Genomic DNA, 13,683 nt, shown 5'->3' with positions numbered 1-13,683 from the left:
GGGTCCCGCTGAGACACATTGACCAGGGGGTCTTATCGAGTTATAGCCTCGAGTGGCTTATGTGTTGTATGTGGTATTTTGGGGAACTCACTAAGAATTTATGCTTACCGTGTTATGTGATATGTGTTTCAGGTACTAGCGAGGATCGCGGGAAGGCGCCGACATGATTTGTACACACTGGCAGAGGATTATGTTTTTGAGATTCTGGGATATGTTTTATTGTGATGACATTTGATACACATGAGATTTTGAGAATATTATATGAGTTTTATTGTGTTTGAAAAATGAAAAACTGTTTTAAAATTTACGTCGTTACAGTTTGAGGGCAAACCAAAAGGACTATGCTATTATCAATTCAAGTTTATACCAATTACAGTTATGAGCTTAGACACCTAATCCAACAATTGGTTCCTTCAAAAATGACATCTTTCGAAGATGTGGAAGATGATGTCTTGGTGGTGGTGGCACTGATGATCTTACTTCTTGCGCTTTAGTTTTCTAGGAATTAAGTGTTCACAACGAGTTCAAGCAGTCGTTGTAGAAGAAAAAGAAGCATACCGACCATGGAGAATATAAGTCAAATAAGTAAGGAGGATTTTTTGTTCAGCAGTGATAGCATGGCATATGGAATTCAGGATACTTTCGAATGAAAAAGTGCAGAAAAATTCCGGATCAATTGATTAAAAAGTTGAATGCTTAATGGGTAGAAAGTCAAAAGGATGCAATGTACAAGTAACTTTGTGTGTTGTCTCTATCAAGTAAGAGGCATGTCCCCTGCAAACCATTTTTCTTGTCTTATGTAGCTGTCAAAGATAGAGTTAGAGACAAAAGTAGATGGTGTCAAAGAGCCTATGATAATAAAGGTTCATTAAAAAAACACAGAACAACGGGTTCAGTTTAGAGAAATTAATTGTCTCATTTTCGTGAGTTATCAAGACACAGTTAAGGGAAAGAGGTAGGCTCACACTTGAGAATATGAAACTTTCTAAACATTGGAAGCCTATTATTGATAAATTTCATAGAAATTTATCAATTTGGAAGGCCAAATGTCTTTCTTTTGGTGGGTGTCTAACTTTACTTAATGCGGTTCTCAATAGTCTTCCTTTATATTTCTTCTCTCTCTTTATAGCTCCCAAAAAGGTGATTAATGTGTTGGATGGTATTAGAAGGCGCTTCTTATGGGGAGGTGGAGAAAATACGAGAAAAATAAATTGGGTTGCTTGGGATGTGGTCATTAAACCAAAGCATATGGGAGGACTAGGTGTTGGATGCCTTGACGCGATCAACTTGACGCTTTTAGCCAAATGGTGGTGGAGATTAAAAATCGGATATGATTCATTTTGGTGCTCGTGTATTAAAGCAATTCACAATGTTCAACTTATTGATGGAAAGTCTATCGCTAGAAAGTCTATAAAGGGTGTGTGGTCTAGTATATCTGAAATTGGAAGTGAGTTTGAGAAGAGAGGTATACATTTTGAGAGTCTTTTTAAGAGGGTTGTGGGAAATGGTGATAATACCCTCTATTAGAAAGACCATTGGTGTGGTGACAATGCTTTAAAAGATGTTTATCCGAACCTTTATGCCGTGGAGAAAAAGAAGGATTGCCTTTTAAAAGGAGAGGGTATTTATTGAAAACGGGCATGTTATGCACTACTGTTGGGATTGGGCAAGACAACTTAGAAGGGGTCGTGAAACAGATCAATTTATTGCAATGGTTGAACAGGTGGCTGCATATACTTTTGTTAATGGGCGTGACAGATGGAAGTGGGAAGGAGATGGTGATACGGAATTTTCAGTGAAAGATTTGAGGGGTATGATGCTAAATCAATCCAACATGGGGAACTCTCTACCTTTCAAATGGATCAATTGGATTCCTTTAAAATTAAACTGCTTTGCGTGGCGTTTGTTTCAAAATAGAATTCCTACCTCCTTGAATCTTATAAAGAGGGGAATGACCATATCTTCTACTCTGTGCCCTTTCTGTCGAATCGATGAGGAGGGTGTTGATCACATTTTTTTCTCTTGTCCCTCTGTTGCGCTGATTTTGTGGAGATGGTTGATTGGTCTTCCTTATTTACAAGGTTACCGAATAATCGTCAGTGATGGAGATGCTTGAATCTGCGACCAGGAGTAAATACATGAAAAAGTTGCGTTTATCTTTATCTTACACCACGCTATGGATGATATGGAAGGCGCGAAATGCTATTGTTTTCAGGAACGTAAGGCGGGCGACTATGTTGATTGCAGATGATATTGGTATGGATACTTTCAATTGGATTAAATGTAGGTCTAAATGTAATTCTATTGTCTAGCATGCTTGGAACGCCTCCCCTATCTTAGACTGTTTTTTGGAATTGTCCGAGATTCTCGCTTGGGTTTGTTGTTCGTTTTATTTGTTAATATATTGCTCGCCGTTCAAAAAAAAAAATCAAGACACAGTTGAAGGAAGATACAGAAAAAGTGATATGCAGGAGGTTGCAAGTTCATCAGTCCAATCGAATACTCAATGCATAGCAGGGGTAGCTTGGTCTAGTTATAAAAAGCTAAAATATTGCAGGGTGTGATTCGTGTTATGGTCAGAAGCAAACACTGCAGGAAAAGGCTGCAATATGATCCTCTCTCTTCTCGTGGGTCCTTCTTCTTATCCAGGAACAAAGCAAAATGTCTTCAGGGGTATTTTGGTTAATCTCTGAAAAAAGTGTATGAGAACTATTTGTTCTCATTGTTTTTCAAGGATTGTTACAGGAAAGAAAAGGCATGCTCGTTTCTTTATGTCATTTGTCGAGAGCAACAAGAAGATCAAATGGTGCTCTGGTCCAGGGTGCGACTTTGAAACCGTTAACTATGATATTTCTTGTCTCTGTAAGCATACTTTCTGCTGGAAGTGTATGGAGAACGCTTATCATCCTCTAGGCTGTAAAATTTGTTGCTACATGGGCTCTCAAAATTGCTTGGACATTGGAATCACAATCTGGATACTTGCCTACTCAAAGCCTTGTCCCAAATGCAAACGTTTAATTGAAAAGAATCATGGTTGTATGCACATGAATTCCACAACTTTTTGTGGATTCAAATTCTGTTGGCTATGTCTTGGCCCAGATATTGGACATGATGGCAGAGCTTGCAATCGAAACCTTAAGAAGCCAAATGAATGTGCTCATGGTTATATTCTTCAAAGGGGTCTATCAAAGCATTGTCAGAAATTGTTATCAAGAAAAATACTGTATTGTTGGTCACGTGATGTTCTCATAAAGTCAAAGTCACATCGGATGTTTGCAAGAGATTTAAATAAAAATTATAAATAAATAAATAAATAATAAGTTCTAATTCTTAAAGTTTTTAATTAATTTTCTTATAAGTTAAATTTTCAAGTGTGTATTTTCTCTCATAGTTGTTAAATTTATTTCATTTTAAATTTTTGTCATTTTTGCTTATTTTATTGTAACATACACGTTTTGAAATCGTGTTATGTAAATTAAAAAGTTAATAATATTATGAAATATTATGAGAAATTGAGTGTTAAGTTCTAACAGATAAATTTTACTAGAAATGAAGTAAAACTATGTTTAGAATCACTCATAAATTATTGGAAGTCTTATGAGATTCCAATTAAAAGCCAAATAGTGAAATTTAGCGAAAATATAAAATTTAAAATAAGTAAAATTTTATTAATGAAAGTTGTAGATAATCTCGTTAGAAACACGTAGGCGAAAACCTCATCGAAATCCGATTTATAACGAAGAAGTTATGACCAATCGAAGATCTGCGATAAAACCGGCACGGTGTCGAATGACGTAAAAAGTGAGTTTTTGATAAACTACTTTTTAGCCTTAGTGATCTAAATGAAAGTCATAGTATTCGTTAAACCGAGAATTTTGATAAAAAGAACGCCAAAATCTGACTTCGTATGAGGAAGTTATGATTTTTACAAGTTTCAGCGTAGCAGAAGACAGCTAAAAACTCGAAGTTTAGATCGAGTGATTTTTAGCCGACACAACCTAAACGAGAATCGAAGGTCTCGTCATTAGCAGTACAAAGGTAAAAAGTCTGACGAAAACGGACATCGGATGAAGAAGTTATGAATTTTTAACGGATTTACCAGTCCCGGTCTGTTAAAAATAATAATATAAAAATAAAGTCAAAATTTTCCGACGAAGTCTAAACGAAAGTTGTAGAGCATAATTTTCTCTACGCGTGCATATAAAGAACGTCAAAAACGGAGCTCGTATGCAAAAGTTACGGATTTTAGAAGGTCGGGGTACAATTTCCGAGAAATTCGCATGGATTGGAGTCGGCCACGTCACCATCACGCCTCGTGTCCGACACGCGTCGCAGTCCGGTTCGCCCAGAGCTTCGGTCCAATGTGCGTCCGACGCGCCTCGCCCCGTGTCACACTTCGGAGCCTCGCACCCGGCCCCTCGCATGCGCGCCACCTGCTTCGCTCTGCTGCTGCCGCGTGCCCTTCGCCTCCTGATGCCACGTCGCTGCTGACTCGCTACTTCTCGGATCAGAAGACTCCGGCTCGCACACTATAAATAGTGCCTGCGAGCCTTGCCGAGGAAAAGTTTATTTTTGCCACTTTTCACCCCCTTTCAATATTTTTACCATTTTGATTTCTTCCGAAGCCCCGGGATTATTTTCAACGCCCGAAACACGCCCCGAAGTGCCCGGAGACTCGGAAAATTTATCTTTTTGGTTTCGAAGCTCTACCTTCGCAAGGCCCGGTTTTCAAGAAAACTCCCGGTTTTCAACGACGAAAGTCATATTTAGAGCCGAAATGCTGCCCAAATTATTATTTTGACCCCCGATTAATTCAAGGTGAGTTTAATATGTAGAAACAATTGTATGTTATGTGTTATATGTGCTATGTGCTTTTCCATGTTATCATCTCGAGTTGTTGTATCCGCTATTTTTATAGCAAGGTTGTACCTCTGACTTGAAGTGTATGACATAGGCATCACTTGGGTATTGGTATGAACCGTTGACCATGAAGTGTATGACATAGGCATCACTTTGGCTTCGGTAGAATGTTATTCCTGAGTATTTTCCCGTGTTATTTTTATTTCTGCTATTTATGATAGCAAAGCTATACCTTTGACCATGTGATCAGTTTACGAACTCAGATTCACAGTGGCACTGGTATGTAGCCTCTGGCCAGGTAGAGCATGTCCCCCAGTAAGTGAATGACTTTATTCTATGGCATTGGCATATGGTTAGACAGGGCGTGAAAACCTGAAATCTACATTAATGTTAATCATAAATTGTTTGTCTTCAGTGCCATTTGGGCCGAAGTGTTATTGATGTTTATCAAGTATGGAAATTGTTATGTCTAAATGATGGTATATATTTAAATCAAATAAATGATTGTTAGGGAAAGCTTATCATATTATGTCTTTGTTGTTCCTTGCTTCTAATTGCTTCTGCCATATTGGTATATATATGGCATAACGTTATATTGTATCTATTATTGAACTCACTAAGCGTTATCGCTTACCCCTCCCAATGTTTTAACATAATGCAGGCAATAAGCACCCAGTATAGTTGGAAGACTTAGAATAGTTGTAATATTATTTTTGTATTTTGGTTTAGGTTTGTATAGATTTACAATATCCTGGGTAGTCATGTAAAATCTTAAAACATAGTCGGTTTGTATCCAATCTTTTGTAATGACTTTATCAATGTAAAAATATTGTTTTATGAATATGCATGTAGCATGTTTTGGAGTAACTATATTGTCAAGTATGAAAGTTTGGGTCTTTCAGAAATATGAAAGTATAGAAAGGGGTTCTTTCATTTATTTTCCTGTTTATCAAAAAAAAAAAATCGTTTATGTGTATTTTCTCTCATAGTTGTTAAATTTCTTCGTTCATTTTAAAAATAAAAATAAAATTAAATAAATAAAAAATAAAAAATCGATTTTTTTATTATTGCTTTCCTTTTAAGTAAATTGTTTATATATTTTTGTTCTAGTTTTTTATTTTGTTTTGTTTTAGTTCGTTTAATTTTTATTTTGCTTTCCTAATTTTACAACAAGTGTTGTGCAGGTTTTCTCAGCAAAGTATATATTTTCTAGCAGCTTAAGGGGAGAATGCTCTAAAGTAATAAAATGGAGGCATTGTTTCAGCTTAGCGTCCGGGGACAAATTTAATGTTATGTCTGATGTTCAAATTATCAATGAACATTAGAACTTATTTACCCTCTAAAGCTTGTATCTTTTTGTGTGTTCAAAGTTATTTGATTTCAGACACATATTTGAAGTTGAACGAGAGATAGCATAGATGTTTGATCATGTGATGTTTTTAGATAGTTTCAAATGGGTCTTGGTGACGGTCTATCTAATGTGTCTACACATTTAGTTCAAGATTTGCAAATTCGTTGCACCATTTTAATGAAACTAACGAGAAATGATATGATTTATGATCATACACTGTGCTTAAAAAGTGACTCAAACAATTGAATCACAAGCGTATGGGAAGCAATCAATTTTGACAAAGGCAATTGGGCTAAAAATTGACAAGCAGGTAGAAATGGTTTTTGAATCTGAGACATATGCTTCATCTAGTTTGGTCTCTTATGATAAAATCATTGTACCTTTTATGTTTTGACGGTGGCATTTCATACGCCAAGTATGCAACTTTTGACAAATCAATGTCCCTAGAACAAATGGTGCCACATATGCCTTAAGTCTCGTGTCGTTAATGACCTAATGAGACTTCACTTCAGAAGTCTTTTAAACCAATAGGTCATAATCTTATCTATTAAGACTAAATAAGCCATCCATCTCTTGTGTTGAATCTAATAGCAAAGTTTATTCTTCAACTAAGGCCTCGTTTGATAGTTGCTGACTGAGAAAAGTGTTCACTGAGAAATGTATGTCTGAATAAGAAATTCTGACTGAGTAAGAAATCATGATGTTTGATTGTACATTTGACTAAACGTCCTGACCGATGCAAAATGACTATTTTACCCTGATGCGCTATTCATTTTTATGCAATATAATAATAATAATAATAATAAAGATAATAAAAATAATAAAGATAATAATAATAATAATAATAATAATAATAATAATAATAAAGATAATAAAAATAATAAAGATAATAATAATAATAATAATAATAAAAACAATAATAATAATAACAAAGATAATAATAATAATAATAATAATATTAATAATAATAATAATAATAATAATAAAGAGAATAAAGATAATAATAATAATAATAATAATAATAATAATAATAATAACAACAACAACAACAATAATAATAATAAAGATAATAATAAAGATAATAATAATAATAATAATAATAATAATAATAATAATAATAATAGTAAATTACACGAATGGTCCCTATGGTTTGGGATAATTTGCATGTTTGGTCCCTAACTTATTTTTTTAACTCGGAAGGTCCCTACTGTTTGTTTTTGTTACAAGCTTGCTCCCTACAGTTTGTTTTTGTTACGCGTTTGGTCCCTATCTTACCTAAAAATACTATTATTTAAATATGCAAAAATGATGAGGTAGGTAAGGTAAGGTGAGGGGGTGTGGTTGAAAGTGTGTTTATTAAAATAAATTAAAAAAATTAAGGTCAAAATAGTCTTTTTAGGTAAGACAGGGACCAAGCGCGTAACAAAAACAAACAGTAGGGACCTTCCGAGTTAAAAAATTAAGTTAGGGATCAAACGTGCAAATTACCCTAAACCATAGGGACCATTCGTGTAATTTACTCTTATAATAATAATAATAATAATAATAATAATAATAATAACAATAATAATAATAATAACCAGCATTACACATTATATAAAATATTTCAGCAAATATAACAAAAAAACCTTCTAGTGTAGTGGAAAAGATGTGGTTTTGTGAATGTAAGGTCATGGGTTCGATTTCCATTGCCCTCTTTTCATTTGTTGTGCATCGAATTTTTAAGGGTAGGATTGGAAAGTCTTTATTCCTTTCTTAGTCAGCCATCCACCCATCTCTTTCTCGGTCAGACCTTGCTGACCGAGTCATACACCAAAATTTTGTTAATCAAACACTTTCAGCTGACCGAGTCAGCAAAAAATGTCTGACTTGACTCGATCAGATGCATATCAAACAGGGCCTAAGAGATATTGTCTCATCACAAATGAAAATTCTTTTAAGGCAAGGATGTTGTTCCCTCTTTTAGCCAATCTTTTTATCATGCCCTTGACCTCCTAGTCTGAGGTATGACATGGTACCATTACGATATAACGGTGAATCTTTGATTCTAGAATGCAACTAACTTTATGATGTAAGGATTAAACCACTTCTTGCTGATGGGTTATCACAGTCAATGATTCACGTTGATTTCACCTCAGCGTGATTAAGACATCCTATTATTTCCTACAAGTCTTCTTTATAAGAAATTGATGATTCACTGTGCAATACCACGCATTGATAAAATTTGAAAGTTTGTGTCGATGGTTAGCATATGTATTGTAGCTTATCACACGCACCAATCCATTCTCGCCATATTTTCTTCTTTAGAATTTCATGATTCAGCGTATGAAGCCAGACGCTGATGAGAAATCGTGTTGAGCATTAGCGCTACCGGTTGATCTAAAACCAATTGGTGTTAGAAAGGGCGCAACCTTACCCATATAGCCCATTCAGCCCTCCAGGACCAGGCATTCGATTGCGGCACTCCAGGCCATCGTGCGAGGACTTGGTCGATGTCATTTCTGACTCCCAACAACCCCCCCCCTCAGAAATTGCTCCCTAATAGAATCAAACCCTCGCCACTGGCTCTGATACCACTTGTTGAGCATCGGCGCTACCGGTTGATCTAAAACCAATTGGTGTTAGTAAGGGCGCAACCTTACCCATATAGCACATTCAGCCCTCCAGGACCAGGTATTCGATGACGGCACTCCAGGCCATCGTGCGAGGATTTGGTCGATTCCATTTCTGACCCCCAACAATTCGAAAACTCTGTGTCAATGGGTATATCATGTACCATGATGTAATACACACTCTTACCCACTCTCGTCCTTTATTCTTCTAATAAAAGAAGTTAATGATTCGGTGTATAAACCATATGATGATGAGACTTTGTAATTTTGTGTAAATGATCTACTATTGCAACAAAACAATAATGGGATACACCTATCTTATCCTCTAACTTTATTGCATGTTTTTCTTTTTATTTCAGGTTACTTGCTGTCTCCATAAAAAAAGGAAGGCAATGTTTAGTGATGTTGTCAAAAAGGGGAGAAATGCCTAGTTCTGCTACATTGTTACTTGATCATTCATAGCAGACACTCTTGAAAGTAGATTACTTATCTGAGGGGGAGAAAATCTATGGGGGGATGATATCAACATTCTATCATCTCCTTATCATCTATTAGTTCGCCGCAACTCATGATGCGCTGATTGTTTCCACTGCTTCTACTGCTGATAACCAAAAATAGGAAGTGGCATACACCTTCTCAGGGGGAGCATTTGTTAAAGATGAAGAATTATTTGAATATTATTTTTGACATAATCAGATAGTAGGAGATTGCAAGGTCACACCTTATAATCTGATGAGTCAAACACAATTACACGCTGACAACCAGCACCAACGTCAGCGTCAGCACCAACGCCCGCGTCAGCTCCAAAATGATCAACGTCAGTGTGACCCCTTAATCTTAGTGATTTTTGTATATTAGGAAGATATCATTTATATATTAGGTAGTTATACTCTGTAATTATAGAATAGATAACATATCCGATATTTTGGTGATAAGGATTTGTTTATATGTAGATTAGATATAACCCATTTAATTAAGGGATTCACTAGATTATATTAGTATATATAAAACATTAGGGTGAAACCCTAATGTTAACGGCTTGGTGTTGTAATCGTCTTAGTGACCGTCTTTGTGACAACCCATTTTCATGGTGAAAACAACTCCTTTCTTGGTGAAAGACAATTTTGTGATTATTCGCGTTCTTCGTTTTTCTGTTTAATCTTTACTTTGTTTGTTTGTTCTTTATTGTCTATAATTGAGTGTGTCTGATCGATGCAAACCTTCATGAGTAGTCACCTTTGTATCAAAGTGTAGAACATGCACCTTTTTCATAGATATCAAGAATCATTCAGCCAATCATTATCCCTTACATTCTTCTTGTTTGAATCACTTTACATTGTTCATACTTATTAATTATTCTTACTTTGAGCACTTTGTTGATTATCTTAATTCCGAGACAAGACTAGTTACCAGACTTGAATGGATCTTAATTACAAGCAGACATTGATCTTAAGTTAATTCAAGGTTTGAGTTCTCAAACCTTGTCTGCACTGATCCTTGCACTCACAATTGGTATCAGAGCCTAAGTGGATATCCTTTGAATCCATAAGAAAAAATTATAGTTGGTTGTAGACTACTTTGGTATCACAATCATTTCTGTGCTCAAGATAAAATTTCTTCTATATACCACTTCAGCTCTAATATCTTAACTTCAATGGTTGCTTCTAATCAGTCTCAGCAAATGTATTCAATGCAAATCACAAATAGTGTAGGTTTCCCATCGCATTCCCTATTGCTAGTTGTTGAAGAGTATGATCACTGGAAAGTTGGAATGGAGAGATTTTTTCTTGGTAAGTAAAAAGGTGAAGAAATATAGAGGTCAGTGAAAGACGGTCCTCATGTTCCTGTAAGACAAGTGGTTAGAGATGTTGTTTCCACTCTTATGGGTCAAGAAGAGTCTCGAGCAAAACCACTAACTGCAACCAACATTGAGAAACTTCATGCAGATCAAATCGCTTTCTCTGAAATGGTGTTTGGTGTTCCTCCTTCTCTCTTTGAGCACATTAAGTTGTGCAAATCTACCAAGGAGATTTAGGATACACTTCAAGACTTGTTCGAAGGGTCAGATAACATGAAGGATAAGCGTTTGAAATCCATTGTAAATGACTTCGACACATTCACTACAACTCCTGGTGAATCTGTAGCCTCTGCATCAAATCGGTATAGGATCGTGGTGAACAACATCACAACACATGGAGTAGTTCGAAATCCACTCGAGTACAATCTTAAATTCATCAACAATCATGGAAAAGGATGGGGAAATGTTAAGTCCTTTCTTTATAGTAATGGATCTCTGAAGAAACTAAAGCTCTATCAGATGTTTGACGAACTACAGGGTCATGAATCCAACGTTGCTCAAACATTGAGAGAACTTTCAGGAGGTCCTCTTGCTTTAGTCAGCTTAGTCAATCCTGTGATTCCAAACCCATCTGTTTCGAATCCTTTTGGAGCCATCCCACATGTTCCACCTGTTCAACCTACACGACCCACTCCACCTGTCGCACTTATTCCTCTAATTTTGAACTACCCGTACGAAGAAAACTTTGATCTGGAAGCCGCGGATTCCGAACTTCGTTTCCAGCAAGAGTTTGCACTTCTATCTATGAAGTACATACGTCCTTGGAATCCCAATCAAAAACCTTCCCAAAACAGATTTCAGGCTCCTCACCAAAGCAATCCTCAACCCTACCATAAACCCATTAAAAATCCACCAGCATATCGACCCAACATTATGAACTCATTCCTCGGAACCTCAGGAAGTTCCGAACCCAGCCAAGCCCAATATTGTATGTCACAATTATGGTCTCAAAACCCACTTTGGAAAGGACTTTTTGGCTGAAGTTCCTTAAAAACCAAAGGTGAAAGACTCTGCTTACTATGATCGTCGAGCACAAGAACTTGTTGAAAGTGAAAAGGCATTTGTCACCGCGGTTTCAACAAATGTTGATTGGTATTCGTCATCAGGTGATGAGGGTGAAGGAAAATCTGCAAGAAACTTGTGTCTCATGGATAAACAGTCAATTGAGTGTGATGTAGGTTACTGGTCCTCTGGTTCGGAAGCTGATGAGGACGCTGTTGAGCCAAACTACTGCTACATGGCAACAAATGATCCACCTAGCCGAAGCATCATCTAGCAGGTAAAATCCATGATCACTGATAATAATTTTGATTTGTCTGTTTGTGAACCTTATCTAACTCAAATTCAATCAAATATGACGGTTATTCATAAAGCATATGAGTCTGTCATAGAAGTTAGTGAGAAAATGGATAGTGAGTTGACCCGTCTTAGATTACGATTTGAAGACCGAATGCTTAAGATAGAATCTTTAGAAAGAGAACTTGTAATGGCTAGATATGAATGTATCATTCTAAATGAAAAATGTGAAATTTCAATAAGTGAAAGAAATATTATGGTAACAAATAACAAACGTCTTAATGCTAAAATTGATGCATTGCATAATTTGATTGATGTTCTTGAAGCTAATGAAAGAATGACACATAATTTTCTTCATCCTTGGTCCAAAGCACCAGATCTCGAAAGCGAATTTACGAAACCTATTACCCGTCCCTTGAAGAACTTCAAAACTTAATGTTCATGGGAGACATTCCAAGCCACACTTATTCGGATACCCCTGTCTCACCATTGCCGTCCCTTCATGACACCTCGGAAAAATATCAATCGTTAATTCTTGAGTTCAAACCAATCACTGTTACATGTCCTGATTCCATGTAATTTCCAACTTTGATATCCCCAAACCTGAATCTGTCTTCAGAACCTTCAACTAGCACAGGTAGTACTGGAGTTTGCATTTCGAACTCTGGTCCTCCGAACAATTGTGTTATTGAGGAAATTGTTCCTAGACAAACGGACATAACTCGGACCAATCCAATTCGTTTTCGGTGTCTCTTGATTGTGATATAGAACTTAAGAGTGATGACGACACTTCGTTTGATTCCTATGTCTCCAACTCTAATGTGGTTTCTAAATCGACTGTAGTGCCAATTAAGCCTCGTTTCAACAATCCATTGGTTGGAAAAAATTCCAAGTCATCGTATGACTTTCGGAAGAAACCTTGATTGAACAAGAAAGACATCGTTCATCCAAAGACCGAAGCTAGGAAAACTCTTGAAAAAGGTCTAGGCAATGCTCTAGGTTCATTGAGAGATCTGAAAAGAAAGTGCCTCAAATAGTCAATCCTACTAGGAATCACAATACCATCATGTCTGTTAAGATTCTTAGGAGACCATCTATTCATATCAGCTCAGATGTTCGTAACACATCTGTCAATAGTTGTGTGAAAAATGTTACTATTGAGACCTCATCTAAGAAAACTGACTCTCCTCGGAAAGTATCTTCTTTTGTGTTTATTGCTACCTAGGATGGCACGATTTTTAAACAAAAACAATTTCTGAAATCAATTGTGCCTACGAATGCAGTAAACAAAGGAAAAGATGCTCGGAAGACAGTTCTTCCAACAACATCTCGGAAAATTGAATGGAAAGTTAAAAAAATTTGAAAACTCAATTGAAACGCCTCTGAAGACAGTTCTTCCAACAACATCTCGGAAAATTGTTCCTTCGAGGAAAGCAGTACCCAAACAACCAATGGTTGAGTATGATTTTTGGATAAATGAAAAGACTCTGACATTCTACATCTTTCCCAAAGAATCTCAAAAAAGCCTTCCGAGATACCAGTTGTTCAGAAATCAGAAACCAAGTCTTAAGCCCATACTAACGTCCTTAAGTCTAACTCGGAGCCTAAAAACCCCAAAAGTCGTTGATTTTGCAGGCTTTTTATGCTTTGGAACAAGATATAATATGGTATATTTATAGTGCTTGTTCCATGCACATGACTAAACA

The sequence above is a fragment of the Lactuca virosa genome, chromosome 3 (genome assembly GCF_052849685.1).
Source record: "Lactuca virosa cultivar CGN04683 chromosome 3, Lactuca_virosa_CGN04683_v6, whole genome shotgun sequence".
Classification (NCBI taxonomy): Eukaryota; Viridiplantae; Streptophyta; class Magnoliopsida; order Asterales; family Asteraceae; genus Lactuca; species Lactuca virosa.
The sequence above is the reverse complement of the archived record's forward strand: the minus strand, read 5'-3'. Positions refer to the sequence as shown.